The sequence below is a fragment of the Pipra filicauda genome, unplaced genomic scaffold (assembly GCF_003945595.2).
Source record: "Pipra filicauda isolate LSUMZ 115617 unplaced genomic scaffold, ASM394559v2 scaffold55_size4083901_pilon, whole genome shotgun sequence".
NCBI lineage: Eukaryota > Metazoa > Chordata > Aves > Passeriformes > Pipridae > Pipra > Pipra filicauda.
In genome coordinates this window covers 1,236,007-1,253,132 of record NW_024104709.1, presented here as the reverse complement: position 1 = coordinate 1,253,132, position 17,126 = coordinate 1,236,007, and the positions used below count along the sequence as shown (strand labels likewise).

Below are 17,126 nucleotides of genomic sequence, written 5' to 3'. Positions count from 1 at the left end.
GCAGATTGGGTTTTGTGTGAGATTTTGAGACTTGAAAAGCTTCAGAGGGAAAACAGGAGCTTCATTTTAACTTACCCGTATGTCTCTATTAATGAATGAAACCAGGCTTCCTGCAGGAGCCAGTTAACCCATGTCTTTGCCTTTGTTGACACTGTACTTACAGGTGTGTGTTGTCATAGCGTGGATGGGCTCGTTCTCAGCTGTATGGGTTGTGTATACCTTTCTATTCCTTTCAGACTGATCCTGGTCCAACAAATGCACTGGGTATGAAGTGAGTTTCCTCATCTGATCTGCACAATTGAGTGCTGGTTAAGAATTCCATTTGGCAAAAGCAGTAGGAAGAGAAGCTGCAATTTAAAAGAGGCTTGGAAGGTGAAGGGAAAGGAGGGAATGGAAAGGTTTTCATTGAACTGTGATTTACTTAATTTCTGTAATTCCTTATAGAATTCCTATATGTTTCCTTTATTTCTATTTTTTTCAGTTACTTCAGTAAGACTTTTTGATCATGACAAACTAATTATATAACTCAAAATCTGTAAAAGCTTAAGCACAAAAATATTTGATGAATCTTGAGTCATTTGCATTAAAAATCAGTGGATTTTCCTGGCATGTGCTTTGAAAATGTGAAGTTTGCTAACTGGCTGATGCTGCTATATCTATTATTTACCTCAGCTTTCTAGGAATCATTATGCCTGGCTACACAGCAATATCCTTTGGCCAATATTGACCTAATTTCTCCCCATTTTTAGGGGTATTATATTTTAGGATAGTGATAGTATTTAGAGTAGGTTTTATTTACAGTGTTTGTGCAAAAGCTCAGCATTACTACCTTTCCAGAAAGACTCTGCAGGCCTTCAAAACGTTTCCAGAAAGGGTCATCGTTTTCTAAGAAAAAGTGTTGGCAAGTTGCCTGCTGTTTCCTGATGCTTGGCACTGAGGCCGAGGCAGAGGGATGAAATCCAAACTGACATGTGGCAGCGTGTGTAGGTACCTTCGTGTGCTGCAACAGAGGTGTCATGTTGGGGACAAACTTAATTTAGGTGCTGACCCTGCAGTGATGTCACGCCCTGTGGATGCCTGGGTCCATATGCCTACACACTGTTGCCTTCAGTGACTAAGTGCAGGCACTGAGTTCTGCTGGCACAACTTGAATTGAGGAACATTTACTGCAGTGGCTAAAGCCTTGTTTTTTCAGAATAGCCTTCACCTATTCAATGGCCACCTCTAAAATCTTGGAAGTCACCCTGCACATAGGCTAACCAGATATCTCATCTGTTTAGTTAAAATAATTAGGAGTTGTGGAGCAAGGGATACAGCACATTCACTGAAAGTCAAAGTATTCACTGCTGCATCTTGTAATAACTCCATTGGCAAACCTCACCCTCCTCCAGCGAAGTGTGTTGGTGTTTCAGTGTGCAAGTAGTTCCCAGTGGGCACAGGACTGTAATTACCGTAATTGGGAGGCAAAAATGGGGACTGAATCTGACATGGGAATATCAGGGGCTTCATTTTGAATTTTTTCAAAAGATTAAATACAATTAATTTCTGTCCCGCCTGTTAAATCTTTGACTGCACACTCCGTACAGCTGCTGTAGTGTTGAGTATTTGTTGAGGGTCATAACAATGAATTGGTTTTTAATAGTTTTGTATCATTTTGACAAAGTACTCTCAGCACTTAAATAGTCTTGAGACTAAAGACGTGCCCTGGGATGGAAAGAACAGCAAAAAAAAATTAGAAAGTTCACCTTGCCATGGCACTCCCTTTTGACAGCACTGTTTTGTTTGAAGAGTGACTGCTCAGTCATTAATGAAATTATAAACACAAGTAGATATATGTTGCTACTGTGAGCCAGCTATACGCTGTAAAAATATTCTGAAATATGAGTCAGAGTAGTGATTTCACATCTTCAGGGCACATGATATCTTTTGTTTGTTTTAGTTCAAAATCATCTTTTTATAGTTAGCAATATGTAATCTCTCATGGTGATCTTTGTGTTTCCAAAAAGTCCCATTGAAATTATTGAACCAGTTCCTAGATACTTGGAAACGGCAATTTTGGTCAGTTTGTGTGAGGAAGAGCTTGGATAGTTTCATTGGTTTGGGTTTTGTTCATTCAGGTATCATGGAGGAAATAAGAATTAGCTGTCACTGCATTTAGACATTACTTTTCTGTAGGGAAAAATAAGGAGTTACTCATAAACATTGCTAATATTTGTAGTGAGCAGAGTAACAAAGAGCGAAGAGGAAGAAAAGTAAGGCGGTGAAAGTACAGTCTAAAGAAAAGCTGGAACAGTGAGAAAAGGTATTGTTATTTCATTTTTGTGGTATATAATTTTTTAAATCCAATTGACTTGATGAATGAAGAGCCTTCCATCTTTTTGATGTTACTGTGTACAATGATATGAATGAATGGAGTCAGCACTTCAGCTCTTCCTGTACATTCTGTGCTTGATGACCTTGGTCCTGAAACCTTTAGTCATCAGCTCAGTCCTTCCTGCAAGTGGCCAGTGACTTTCATAAGACTGTTGAGATCCAGGACCAGGTTGTCAGTAAGCTCATAGATGTGTAAACATGACATCGAGTTAGTTTTGAAAGGAATCCACCCATTTGTTTGCACGTGGGGAAGAAGAGAGAAGGAATATACTGCAAGTGTAATCTGTGTACTGTGGCAGATGGGAAAGTACCTCCTATATGTCAGTAGTCCAGCACCAACTCCTGTAAACTGTGGCAAAGTCTTTTCTTCATGTCCTGTTTTGCTTCCTGTATCTACAGAGTGCAGTAATTCTTGTAGTGATTTTTGTTCTTGGCAGTATTTCTCAAAGTAAGTGCCACAAAGTGAGCATTTTCCCTGCAGGACCTCAAACAGCTCAACAAGTGATGTGCTGCCAGTGACTCAGCCCAGCGTCCCTGTCCATCTGCTTGCAACCACCAGCACTCCCTACCAGACGCCTGTTTTCAGATGCAAAGCCCTACGTGAAGACTGGGACAGGAGTGGGTAAGGGACAGGGTTATCCTGGGTAAAGAGGTCCTGTACTCCAAGGAGACAGCGAGGGAAGAAGCTCCCTTCCAACCCAATTTAAATTTTTCCTGAGGCAGATCCTGGCCTTTTGCATGGTGTTCAGATTGGCTTGGAAACTTGCTGTAAAGGAGCAAAAAAGAAATGCCACACACTGACATCCCCAGGAGCCTTGATAATGTCAGGACACCTGACAATACAAGGGTACTTCAAAAATGGTACTGTCCTGAAGGATTTACATGATATGGCAATAACTAATAACATGAGTGCAGTACAAGGTACTAACTCAAGATTGCAGAGGAGTTTGCCAAGTGTCTGTAGTTTCATGACATGACGTTGTTCCTCTGCAGACAGGCCTTTAACATTGAGAAGTTTTCCAGAAACTCATCCAGCCTTTCTTTTTCTCAAGTATGATTGTCACTTGCTACCCTGCTAGTTAGAAATAATAGCAGCTAAGTTAAAAAATGAAATTCCTTTTCAGGTAGTAATTTTGTTTTCACAAACTTATTCCAACATCCTAAAGGATGGACTCTCTGCAGCTTTCTTCTTGTACACTTATTTATTCTTTTAGGCTGTGAAGTGAATGTATGTTTGGGGATTGCTCTGTGTGCTGCTTATGACTGTTTTTGTTCGGGGACAGAGGAGATACAAAATCTATCCATGAGGTCGTGACATCTGCTGTCCCTTGCTTGGGAGGTAGGATATCAATCTGCAGCGTGAAACTTCCTTCCCTCCAGGGAATTCTATTTCCATATACAAAGGCCAGCCAGAAATCCTAATCTGGAAGTCTGTAATTTGGGAATTAAAAAAAAATGGGTTTATTACAAGTAGGAGACGAAAACTCATTAAACACCCTTCCGCTAACATGCAGGGAAAAGTAATAGTAGCCAAATTTTCTCAGTCTAACCAAATCATGGACCATCACACTGAGTAAAGATAATAGGAACCTTTGAGGCTGATTTGCTAGTAGATCTTTATCCTCCACTCAGGGCCATGCACTGGTGAAATACAGCCTGTCTTTGAATGTGAGGTGGTGATTTTTCATCCTCTTGACCAGGAGCTCAGGTCTCATTCCATCAGAAGCTTGCCCCTGCTTACAGAGGGAGCAAGGCTACAAATCAGAAGGTCAGTTGCTTTTTTTAGTTTAGTATTTTATACTTGGATTGCTATTAAATTAGATATCACAGTGGTAAGCACCAGAGCCAAGATCACCTAGAAGGGAATAGCTGTCTCAAAGAAGTATACAGTAGTAAAATGGTGCAAATGAGCAAAAGGAGTATTTTTTTAACTACCAGGAAAAAAATTATTATGTTGAGAGTCTGTTCTCCTGATGGAAACCAGAGGAACTGATGAGTTTGAGCAACTCAAAAGTGACCTGGACAAGATACTGTAAAATATACTGCATAGATTTTTCTTCCTTGGGTACAAGATGATCTAATAGACTTTGGTAATTTCCTTTTTGATCTAATTTCGGGGATTCTAAGATCACTTTTAAAAAAATGTCATTTTCTTGCCTATCTCACTGCAAACCTTCATGAAAATTTTTGTCCCATTTTCCACAAAGTGAGGCAATTGCAGTATTTCAAAATGGTGATATTTTGAAGACTCCAGAAAGGTTCTCATGGCCATATCTTTCTGTTGCTCCACTGTAAAATTCTCAGAATACTTGATGAGAGTTTTGCTTTAAAATTGTAAGGTATTTATATCTAGCTGCTCTTTAGAGGCCCAAGTCATATTCGTGCTCTATTCCCAGGGTAACCTTCTTTCTTTAAAGCTACAATTTGGCTTTACAGGAAATAATAATCATGCCTACCATACTGTAACTCAAATATTCAGACACATGAATCTCCTTCTTGACTTCCTATAAAAATGTCATTTGTAGCTTCATTTTGTTTGTTCTGGTTTGACTATAGTGTAAACAAGATTTTATTAAAACATTAGCTCTAAGTTGCAGTTCTTTCTTGAGAGTGCAAGATCTTGCAAAAAAGATTACTGAAACTGAAGGGCAAAACCACATATTAACAGAAAAATGAATAATGAGTCTGTTTTCATATGGATTTTTTTAAAAGTACAGCTTGTAGTTGAACTAAATGTACTATTTCTTCCGCTGCAGTCAGGAAGCCCTCACAGACTTTTGACAGTGCCGCCAAAAAATTAATGCTTCAGCTGTTTAAAAGATATCAAAAGCTAGTTTGACAATTGTAATCTCTTCCAGGAATTCCCTTTCCCATTTTCCCTCCCTATAAAAACAGATAACAAGATGCTTATATAGTAGAAATGGAAAGTCAGAGCTATTTTATGAAGCATTGTGCATTCCTTCCAGCCTTAGGAGATGAGGCATGACATCTCCACAACGGGCTAGGAAATGCAGGCACTCTGTTGTGTAAGTAGCATTTGCTTCAAGGATTAACTGCTTGCCAAGATAGCGCAGATTTAAATGTTTCCTAAGCCATTTTTGAGTTTTTATGTAACATGGCAGCCACAGAAGAACTGTGGAGATGCTGGGTAGAGACTCAAAGCAGTGACCGAGGAAAGACAAAACCAAAGGAAGCAGAGAAATATGCCTCATGTGCTAGTATCAGCTGACACAGCAGAAGTAACGGCAAGAGAACGCAGCACCAGCCTGGCTTCTCTTGAATTTCTGTCCTCAGTTTTACACGCCACGAGATGGGACAAACTGAAAGGAGACGCTGCTTGAACTTTTGTTCTGAAGCATCTCGAAAAGGCACTGAGACATGGACTCAAAGGTCAGAAGTGTTCCCTTTTCTGGAACAAATTCCCAGGACAGCTGTTAATACCACACTGTTTTTTAAGGCTAATCTTTAATAGTATTCACTGGTACGTAATAAAAAATATATAGTATTACTGTGGCTGTGGTGAGGAGCGGTTTGTTCTTCTCTAATAACTGAAAGGAGATTCTGTGTTAGGAAGAGTGAAATAATTAAAGAGGTTGCCAATAAAAAAGCCACTGTATTTGCAGATGGTGCCCTTGCGTTCAGCAAATGCCAATTAGAGAAATGTCACTTTATGTGTACAATGGATTATAACTGCACAAACACTTGTACAATTACGCGCTGGGTCAGAAGGGCAAGTTACCTTCGTCTCAGCCATTATTTTAAAGCAAACACAACTATCAGGCACACAAACATCAGGCGTTGTGGCAGGGGAACAATAAAGTTCCTCTGACAATGCAGGCTAAATAAAAAAGAGTCTATGTAACAAACCTAGGTATTGTGGGAGGTAATTTTTACCATGTCTGCACTATATGGATTGGAATCATCATCTTTATATAATGGAGAAACAAATGCTTCCTTCCACCACTTAAATACACTTTATAAAATGTTATGTTGTTCTGATGCTTGGAAATGCAAAAAAATATACATTTCTTTCAGTTACTTTCTTTGATGCTGAAATGTTTGTAGTCCACATGCCTTTGTAAACAACTTTGTGTACTACAAATGGTTTGGTGTCATCTGATGCACCCTGCTCTCAGTTCTTCTGTGGCTCTGACTGACTTTAGTAAATGGAATAAAGGACAGTTCTGCAAGTGAACTTGTGCAAGAGATGTCCTTGGGTGTTTATTACTTGCACCTGTTTTGTAGGTATTCTATTTGGTATTTTACTCTGCATGTTTTGCCTGAAGCTTCATTGGATTCAAATCTAAAGAGGCCGAAGGCTCTGGGGATGCTGTGGCCATCTTGGGTGCATACAGGATAGCTACGCTGTACTTGGATTCCTAAGTTTTGCTCTAATGCTGTCAGGTTTGTCTTCTTTTCAATGTGCTTGCTATCTGTACTTGTTCCGGATTCTCTCTGGGTTGTAAGAAAGAACACGCTTCAGCAGGAATTGTGTTACCATCCGTGGCCTGAACCTTTGTGCTCGCTTGACCTCATACCTCTAGGAAGCTCAGCTGGCAAACATAGCACAGACCTTTGTGGCAACACCCTCTGGGAGCATGGGCAGCCTCTAAGGTTATCCTGCTTCCATATATGCCGAGGTATTTTCATTGACAATGTCTTTTCATGGGTTTGAATCACTGCGGCTTTAAAGTACCAGCTTTCCCTAAAGTGGAAGCACTGCACTCACCTGAGGACCTGCTCGAACCCAGCTTCTGCTGGGCAGGACGGGGTGGCAGAAGTTAAATGGAGAGCGTTAGTTTGAAAAATGTTATGAGGTCACCATCCTTTTAAATTGGTTTACACAGATGGCTGTCTGGTTTGTTGCTTTGTCCTTGCTTAATAGTAACTGTTTATGGAAAAATGAATTGCTTTGCAGAAGGAGGTCCAAAGGCTCATGCTGTTGTTTCCTTCACTGGAGATCTTCGTGTTATTACAGGCATACAAAGATTTGGCCTGAAGTGGAGATTAATTAGGAAGAATAGTGAATAATTAACTGTTTGACTTGTTCCTAAGCTCTGTGGTCACCATGTTAGAAATGATTTCCCAAACTGCAGGAGATAACAGAAGGTTATTCCTGGTTTCACAATGTCCATATTGTTAGAGCTTTGTGCTGTGTGTATTCTGACATCAGCTGATACCTATGCAAGTCGGATCCAACTTCTCATCCAAACCACTTCCTGGGGTTTTCTCGGGTAATGGCAGTGGTTCAGAAGACACCACGGTGCCTTAGAAAGCCATTTCTTACATGTTGTACCCAGACTGTGTGACCAGGAAGAAACGAGGTTCTTAGGAAAGAATTTTGTTCTTAAAAATACCCACTTTTTTTGTTTGTTTTGCATTCAGATTTGGATGTGCATTGCTTGTCCTACTGACCAGTGTGTAGACTCATGGTATGTATTGTGGAAGATGTAGAAATACAACGTACACATAGGAATTAGGCAGAAGGCTGAGACCAGTCTCCAGGCAGAGATGCTGATTTTGCATCTACAGTTGTTCCTACCTGGAAAATAAAATAAATAAAAAACCCAACCAAGTAATAGACAGGAAGACAGGATGAATTTTTTTAAAAGAAAATCAAATCTAAATAATGGTGCTCTGCACTTTTGCAGGACTGTCTACTTAAGAAGCTGAGAGTGAGTTAGAAACATTGATGAAACCTCTATTCTGTGAGGTGGGTGTTTTTTATTACGATTTTGAAAAAGCGTAGAAAATTCAAATCATTTGCCCGAGTCCAGGCACAGAGCCATTTAAGAGCTGTGAATAGAGGCCAGAAATTTTCTGCCACGGCAGAATTGTTCTGATCAACAATTGCAAATAAGGTCTTTTGCCCTGCTCTGGAAGGAAGTGATGAGTTTTTGCATTCCGTTAGTGTTTCAAGTGGCTCTTTTGATTTTTGATTTCTGACTAATGGAATAAGTGACTCTTACAGATACTTTTGCTCTGTTGTCCTGTGATCCTAGCCTTAGATCACAGTTTGGGGAGATAACAGTCTGTAATAGGGGAGTCAGTGGAAATCGAACATGTCCACTGGATCTGGGCCAAACATAATCTGGGGTTCAGAAATGTTCAGTGCATTTCACTACTTTTTTATTTTTTAGCACTTTGTCATGGTCAGATGCACCAGCAGTTTTTTAATAAATCCCCTTTCACATTCAGACTTGCAGCTCAGGTTTGCAGGCCTGTGTGGGCTGGATTATTTGAATAAGTCTGAGAAGTGAAACTGAACATTTGTAGGTGCAGCAATTACAGGCAGCCAATCTAGTAAATCTTGTAATTTTGATAACCTTTGTTATTACAAGATGCTGCATGCAAAACTGTCAGCTCTGCTTGCCCTCTACATGATCAACTTGGATGTGGACCCTCAATGCTTCTGTGTGCTAGGCTGGTCACCCACCCTGGCTTGAGCAGCCCTGCTTCTGAGGGGCTTGTTTTGGGCAGCGACCTGGAGAATCTCTCTTGGGTTCTTGGTTATTTGCACTGGTTTCCCTTTTGGCTTTGGGAGATAAACCTAGTGAGTGGGCTCCTTCCTCTTGCTTCATGCCATCTGGATCCTGGATTTGTTGTGGCAAGAAATAAGTCAGGATTGGAATTTTCTTTTAAACTGGTGTTTGCCTTTAAAAGCCTTTTTTGGAATAAACTACTCTCTCAGTAAGTACCAAAATAGGTATTGATAAAATATGAATTTATGCATGCCAGCATTTATCTCTTTTGTATCTATTCACAAATACCTATTGAAAATTGACTCTAGCTCCATATGGCTCCCAATCTCTTCCCTCCCCCAGCTGTCAGCTTCTCCTCACCTGGATGAATAAAAGGGAGCAGAGTGCTGGGCCATCAACTGGGGGTGGGTGTAGCAGAAAAGTTATATTGAATATGTTTTTCTCTGGGACATCACTGTGGCTCCTCAAGTGCCTATCAGTTTGGATGGAAAATGCATTAAAAAGGTGATGCAGTTTGGTGCCAGTTTTAGTTTAATGCTCTGAAAAAGGAATGAAAATATTCAGAGGGAGAGTTACATGCTGATTTGCTTTCTGTGTGGTAGTGCTTGTGGAAAAGCTATTATTGCTTTAGAAGCTTTTCAGTACACATTATGGCTATCAATTAAAATCACTTAATTTTTAATCTGAAATTTACACTTGATTGAAGTAGAGATGACAGTCCTGCTTGTAATCTGCTCAACAGGGCTATAAGAAAGCTGAGATAACCTCTGCCCTGAGACCTTCCATTTTCTGAGCATATGCACCATTTATTTTGCTCAGTTCTGAAGTGTTTAAGTTCAAAATCTATGGTGAGATTTGTAATGCATCATTTGATTGAAATAATGCAAATCCATTGCTGTAGTGTAAAATAATGTGAAATCTTTGAGACAGAAACCACCCATTTCTCCTGCTCTAACGCATCTGGAGGCTAGAGATGCAGGTTTTCCATGTCACTGCAAGATGGGCGGTGGGATGGCACAGCTCGCTGCCTCACTGCCCACATGGCACTGCTAGAAAACCTGTACTGGTCGCTTCAGCATTTTGATGTGAACCAAATCCTCAAAGTCTCCAAAATGGGAAAGTTATGTTCCAGTATTAAGTGCTGTTGCCATTAAACAATGATTCCAAAATTACAGGGTTACCTTGACTTCTAGTGCTTAGTGAATGGGTGGGCACCTAAGTGGTCGTCTTCTGTTGCTGATGCTTTGGTGAGCTGAAATGGTCACAGCTGATTTGGAGGTTTTTTTGGAGATTGCTTTCTGCCACTTCCTTTAGAAACCAGGCATGAGCCCACAGTTTTCTGTCCTGTTGGAGCATTAAGTTATGTTGTCAAATTCAGAGCAGTTTTAAACATATCTAGAGAAAGATACAGAGAAGCAGCTAAGGAGTAATAGAAGACAAAACTAGTTGGAAGAAAATTTAAATGGCAGAAGGTTCTGAAATACTTTACTTCTCTAAACTGGGACAAACACTTGACAACTCTTAGGCAGTAAGACATCTTACTTCAGAACATTTAAATATTGCTTCAGTTTTATTTTGCATAAAGATATTTTGATGTCATGAAGGTATTCCAACTCATCTTGTATGTCTTGTTAAATTGGGTAGCACAATACTATCAAACTGTTAGTAATGGAGTATTTTGTTATATCACAAGGCCTATTACTTTCATTACTCTTCATTTAAACCAGGGACAAAATTTATGTTTTTATGGAACTTTTCTATCAAGTCAGTAAAATTTTCTTTCAGGAGAAAAACCCAGTATGAAAAGTTTGGATGAGTTACACAGTTTTACAATTTTTTCGATTCTTACTATGCAGTTTCACAAATGAGTGAAATGTGCCTTCTTTTATTGTCTATGAACCCCATAAACCCCTAGAACTGCATATTTATGAAAGCATAGGATTTCAGCACAGACAGGGCTGACTTTTCATTTCTGTGAGAATGTTTACAGTTGAATGGTCTCAGGAATAAAAACGCAGCTTTTTTACATGTATGTTTTGCGAATACAGAACTTGCACATACTCTGAGCCGTGAACCAAAAGCTGCAGATTGAGCCAGCAGAGAGGAAGGAATTTGTCTGCTATACAGCAAAAGGAAGTATTTGCCGTATTATTGAAGCACATGGCCTTTTGCCATCTTTGATACAGTATTTAAGGGTTGTGCACCCAAAGTCTGCTGCCCTCTTGACCCATCATTCATCACTGACTGTAGATGAGGTAGATGAGATGCAGCTTCATAGGAGAACCATTGTTTCAGCCCTGCACAGCTCCTCGGAGAACGGAAGCTGCAGACAAAGTGGCTCCCTGTGATTCACCGCACTGCTCAGCCTCCTGGTGTTTTCTCTTTTACCTATAGCTTTTCTGGCCCTGCTCTGTGCTGGCCAAGGTAGGCAAACACATGAAGAAGCTGTGGATTTGATTTGCTTTCCACTCAGCTTCGTTGGGAGTGAATGAGAGGAGCGTCTGGGATTAATTTTTTTTCTATATTAAAAAGGAAAACCAGATACAATCACAGCATTTGCCTTGGTGAGATATTTAAATTTATTTCCCTTTTGACTATTCAACACTGTTGATAGATGATGCTTAAAATGCTGAATTGCCCATAATTTTTTAGCACACTGTGAATTGCCCAGTCTTTTTCTTTTCCCTCTCTGTAAGCAGTTGTGGTTAGAGAGATGCCAGTAAGTATGCTAAGAATGTAGAGTTATACTCTGTACTGCTAAATTAACAGGCAGGAATAGTCACACCAAACCAGATTCAGCTCCCAGATGGGAAAGTGTCTCCTCTAGCCCAAATTTTAATGACTTTTTTACCTGAGAAATTTTAACCAGTATAACATACAGTGTGATGTTATTGTATGCTGTCATCTCTCTCTGTTGATGACGGGTAACTTGTAGAAAATAGAGATGATTTCTTTGTTTTCAATGACAGGAGTTGGAAGTGTCTGGTCATTTAGGTAGGTTAATTAGGTAGGTTAACTCTTCTTTTACTATCTTAAACTATTTAAATTTAGAAAGATAATTTTTAGTTTAGCAAATGTACTTTTTTGAGCAGTGGTTTGAAGTGAAAACCAGGATCTGATTCTTATTCAGTTTGTTATATATGCAATTCTCTTAGCTTTTGAATTCCTGTAAGTAACAGGGGAATGAGTCCTAGATGGCATAACAACAATATCAGAAGAGTTAACTTGGATTGTTATAGTATGTGGTGCTGATAGTGTGAAATATTCTCAGACATTTCTGTCTCCTGACTAGGAAGGGTCTGCTCATGAGATGATGAAATCCATAGTCTTGGCGGTTTGCCTGTGCCAACTGGAATATCGTAGGAGATTTTGGCCCCCTGCAAATTTTAACAGTGGCTGTGTTATGATGAAATGATGCAGAAGTTTTATGACTTGTTTCAAAGACGAGAAAGGGTCTTCCACTTTTTGTGAACACTTTACCTAAGAGATGCTGAAGTCCACAGCCCGACTTGTCCTTGGAAACTTCTTATGTTCTTGCCATGAAGCCAAGTGAGATACACAAATGCTGGAACAGAAAGTTAAAAGAGGCATACATGAGCATTCAGCTAGAAATACAAAATTCTCTGGAGTTGTACCAGACACTTTAAATACCTTATCTCCCAGACATTGCAGGTGCTCAGACACTGAGGAGATACTTTAGATGGCATTACTTTGTGCTGTTCTCCAGTTCATGGTATTTCTAATTTTCAGTGCACTGTGGTACTCTATTCCTGTTTATAAATCTTTTAAGTGTGCACATTAAAAAAGTAATTAAATTGTCATTATAATTTATAGTATGCCTGAAGTCAATCACCTAATTAAATGGAAAGAGCAGAGAAGTAGTAGGTTCATAAGCATTTATTAAGTACTACAGTATTAATTATGCAGGACTTCTGAACCAAGCAAAAGAGGAAGGAATGGAAACACCAATCTAAAAAGGCTTTCCATTGCTGCCCTTCTCAATTTAATAATGTGAGACACTCCCAACCCCCAGTTGGCAGGACAACACTAATGCTTTCTTTTTGTTAATTTTTAATGAAATTATGATGGAGGTTTTTTATGACAATCATTTGCAGCATTTTCCTGTAATATTTTTGAAAGTATAATTTGTTCCCATGCAGGGGCCTATAAATACATGAGTAGAATTGGAAGATACATTTAGAGTTATGGTTTGGGGTGGATTGTGCAGCAGCAGACTCTTGGTTGACACTCCTCAGCATCTCAGGTGAGGAGTGGAGCCTGTGCTGGTCCAAGAAAAAGGGACTGGGGGCTAGTGGAGGCAGGGGCTGAGCCCAAAGGGGAGGCTGTGGGTGGCACTAGGGATGTATAGGGACAGTGTGGGCATGAGAAGGTTTGCTCTTTCTTTGCAACCATTCTCCTACCTCCAGCTGTAAATTTGTGTTACTTGTCTGACAGTGGAGGGTAAAAATGCTGGGACTGGGGTCAGGAGGAGGCTCTGCAAGGTGGCAGGCTGTGGGCTGCAGCCTAAGAAGTGGAAGTGCATTATATTAGTGAGCTTGTGAAACAGGGCTATCTCATCATATCTGGTTTGTATTTTGCTGCAGCAGATGTACTGCCTGGAGCAGGCAGATGAACTGGATGGAGCAGAAGTCCTAAAGCTGGAATTTCTTTTCCTAGTTTGCTAAAAAATGAAAAGCTCTGATAATACACACACTGAAATAGACTTGCCTGCATTTCATGTTGTTTATGGGATTTGAATTTCAGCCTTAGTGACCTTTACACCTGAACATTAGTCATCAAAACCTCTCTTTTAGATAGCAGGGCAGTCTGATCCATCAGCCTGGGCCCTGAGCCCTGGCTGCACCAAAGTAGCCCACAGGCTTTAGGGGACAGAAAGACAAACTAGGCAAAGAGGCAGCTGCTGGGAGCATTGCAATGGTTCATGATCTCCTACTGATCCATCAGTCTGTGGTGAACAAGGCCTGACTGGTGTTTGGGAATAGAAATGCAGGCAAACATCAGTAACAAACCAGGATAAACACCAGTAAAGGTTTTGAACAGAATCTCCCGTATACTCTGAAACTCAGCTGGATACTGACAGTAAGGGATAAAGTGGAATCCTGGGAAAGGATTACCTATGCTTTTTTCCTACAAGAATTTGTAGCAACAAAAGCCACTTTGCTGGTTCCCTAGAGGTGAGGCCTTTAAAAGACCTTTAGATCGAAAGTCTTTAAAAGAAAAGATGCCCAAAAAGAAAGAACCTTCTGTATAAATGGACAGGAAGAAGTTAGCTACTTACCTACTTGCACTGTCATTATCGAATGTAACATATTTGGAACCTAACTGCACAGGTATCGGTTTATCTTGCAGTATATTAAATAGGAAGTCATTGGCAAAACATAAACACAACCTGAGGGCAGCATCTGAAAGTTGGACCTGACTTACCTGAAAACTGGAGAAACAGTTCAATATCTCTTTTTCTGGAAGAAATTGAGATTGTGCGATTGGAATATAACTCCCTGCTGAAGGCCATTTCCTTTCACAGTCTGTAACAGGCTGCACTGAATTGACAGCAAAAATGACAAAAAAAATAAAGAAAAGCTAGGCTGAACAATCAAGACAATGTACTGTGTATAGGTATTATATGTTTTATGCAGAAAACATTGAATCTATTTGGCCATGAGCAGTGCAGTACTGTGTACTATCTTCAGTACAAAGATGAAGACAACTGTACACTAAGGCTTGATCCAGCAGCTGAGATGCCCGAGATTGCAGCATCCCTTTTCCCTGTCCTGCAAATCCCGAGATACGGGCTTATGTGCCTTCCTGGAGAGAGACCTGTGGTTACCTCTCTTAATCTGTTTATTACTGTAATTAAAGTTTCAAACAGATATAACTGGGATTCCCTTTGCAACAACGACAATGTTTTACCTTATATGGAGAAAATAAAATTATTGACAGCTCTTCATCCCAGAACTCATAATAACCCTGTAATGAGCACAGTCATTATGCTTCAGGTTAGCACTGCAGCAGCATTATATAAGGAATGTAACTTGACAGTTATCTGGGGGAAAATTTTTTTTTATATATATATATATATAAAAGGTAGTGGCATAAGCAAGGTCTTACATGACTTCATACAAGTTGGATTACGTAAATCATTTTATGGTCAATAAGCCTATCTACTGAGCTGCAGGTTGGAAAACATAACGCTTGTCTGTTTGTATCAGACTTTACAACTCTCTCTTTAATATAGAAATTGCTCATGCCATGCTATTGTAATCTGTATTTTCAGCTTCTCATGCTGACATTAGGCAAAGGCAATCCCAGCAGCAGTGTCCTCTCTGTGTTGAAACAATGAAAAACTAGGAAATGCAAACCATCCTTGTACTGATTCTGAAAACACGTTGGATGAGTATTATATTGCAGCTCTTAGAAGTAACAGTGGAGTGAGCCCTTCAGACGTGGTCCACCAGTCTTTTTGTCAAAACAGAGGAAAATAAGTCTCGTCTTCACATGTGAGAGCCCCATCTTTACCACTCTTTTTAGGCATGTATTTTCATTGGGAAAATGGACTTGTTTTATGTTACAGGCAAATAATTGATTTTAAGTCCCAGATAACATTATGGTATAATGGTATACCAAATGAATACTGTATTTTAAATCCACAGCTGTGGAAGTAGTTGCCCGTACTTGGGTATTGAAACTGGCATGGATATTCTGTCACAGATGGAGAACTTGATCACCCCAGTCTGTCTTTATGGGTTGCTCAGACATCACTCAGAAGGGTCTGTGTTAGGCTTTGGTAGAGTTAGGAGAGATGGGCGTTTAATGGCACATGCCTTGCACACACGGTGTGTCACTCCAGGCCTGTAAGCATAAGGAGGCCACTGGCTTCTCCTGTGCTCCTGGACGTCCTCTGTGTTGGGAGTACAGGGGTGTCACATATATCAGGTGAAAGTATAAAGTATATGGGCCATGATTGCGAACCAGGCATATCAGAAGTAGCTTTTAAGTTCCTACTACTTAAACTTAGTGGCCTCAACAGCCTTCAGATGCTGTATGTAAATGCTCAAGTAATCTTGGTGCTGATATGGCTTCACTCTGAGCAATGCCTAATGGAGGTGCAGTATATTTATACAGGGAGGTAACACTCCTTGTTCATGTTTGGATGGAAGTTCTCTGGAATTGCAGAGCACATCCTGAAGAACAATAGTATTAAATTCCAGGTATGTCATTAGTGTGAATATCGATCTTTTATGTGAGATTTTCTTGAGGTGTTTCTTGGGAGAACAATACTACATTTGAAAGAACAAATGCCATTCTAAAGCAGGGAGACATGCAATGACATATTTGTAGTTTCAAGCCTCATAAATTAAATTCCTAACTAGACTTGGTGCAAACATTTCAAATCCTCTTCAGCCTACAAAATCAAATGGCCAAAAGGTAACCTCAATTCACAGGACTCTTCAGGAAGATGGATAAGCCCAAACTCAAGATGAAAGAGTATTTAAGAGAAGAAATCTAGGTACATTGAGTCTGGAGAGAGCCTAAGTGAGAGCTTTAGGTGCACATATATACTCAAGAGTTGGAATGAACAGGGCATGGTATTTTCATATGTTACTGAAGAGAAAAGGGGGGGATATACTGTGGTTATGCTGCAGCAGGGAAGACTTTGCTAGACCTTTTGATATTGGAAAGGGATTACTGCTATGCAACATTTAGGTCAGTGGAGCAAACTGCCATGGGAGGGTGTGGAGTCGGTCATGGCTAGACTAGATAAGTGGCTATTATGGATGACCTAGGATGACCCATTTAGAGGTAACTTCCAACCCAAGTGTTTCTGTGATTTTTGTTCTCTTCAGGTACAGCTCTTGTCGGATTGAATTGTTTTTCCAGTTAGTATGTGAATTATTACAGCCATATTGACAAAAAAGCTCTCTGTGCTAAGAACAGCATGTAAGCTAGAAATATAACCAATATTGCTTTGCATGTTCTAGCAGGTGTAAAAACCAAGTAATTATCACATAAATTCAATAGTGTCTTTATTCATAAAGACAATCTCTTGAAATTATAATATCCTGTAAATACTTAGACTATTCTTAAAACATCTTGTTTTCTTCCTTAGAATGAAACCTTTTTTTCCCCCACAGAATTGTCTCCATATTTTAAAGATAGAAAATGTATAAAATTTTAGAGTATAATATTATACAAAGGGTGAGATACAACCTGTGTCCCCTTGACCACATGAACTACATCTCTCTTCCTACA

General features: G+C 39.8%; 1 protein-coding gene across 7 annotated transcripts in view; it reads left to right on the top strand.

The window, feature by feature from the left end:
• The window catches only part of HIVEP2 (HIVEP zinc finger 2), a 139,108-nt gene that overhangs the window by 54,872 nt on the left and 67,110 nt on the right, over positions 1 to 17,126 (top strand). The window contains exon 1 of one of the 7 annotated variants that reach the window (XM_039387374.1): positions 2,855 to 2,995. The exons of the other annotated variants lie outside the window; for them this stretch is intronic. The gene's annotated coding sequence lies outside the window, so the exon portion shown is untranslated. Of the gene's footprint in view, positions 1 to 2,854; positions 2,996 to 17,126 lie in introns of those variants that run through there. 7 annotated transcript variants of the gene reach the window in all.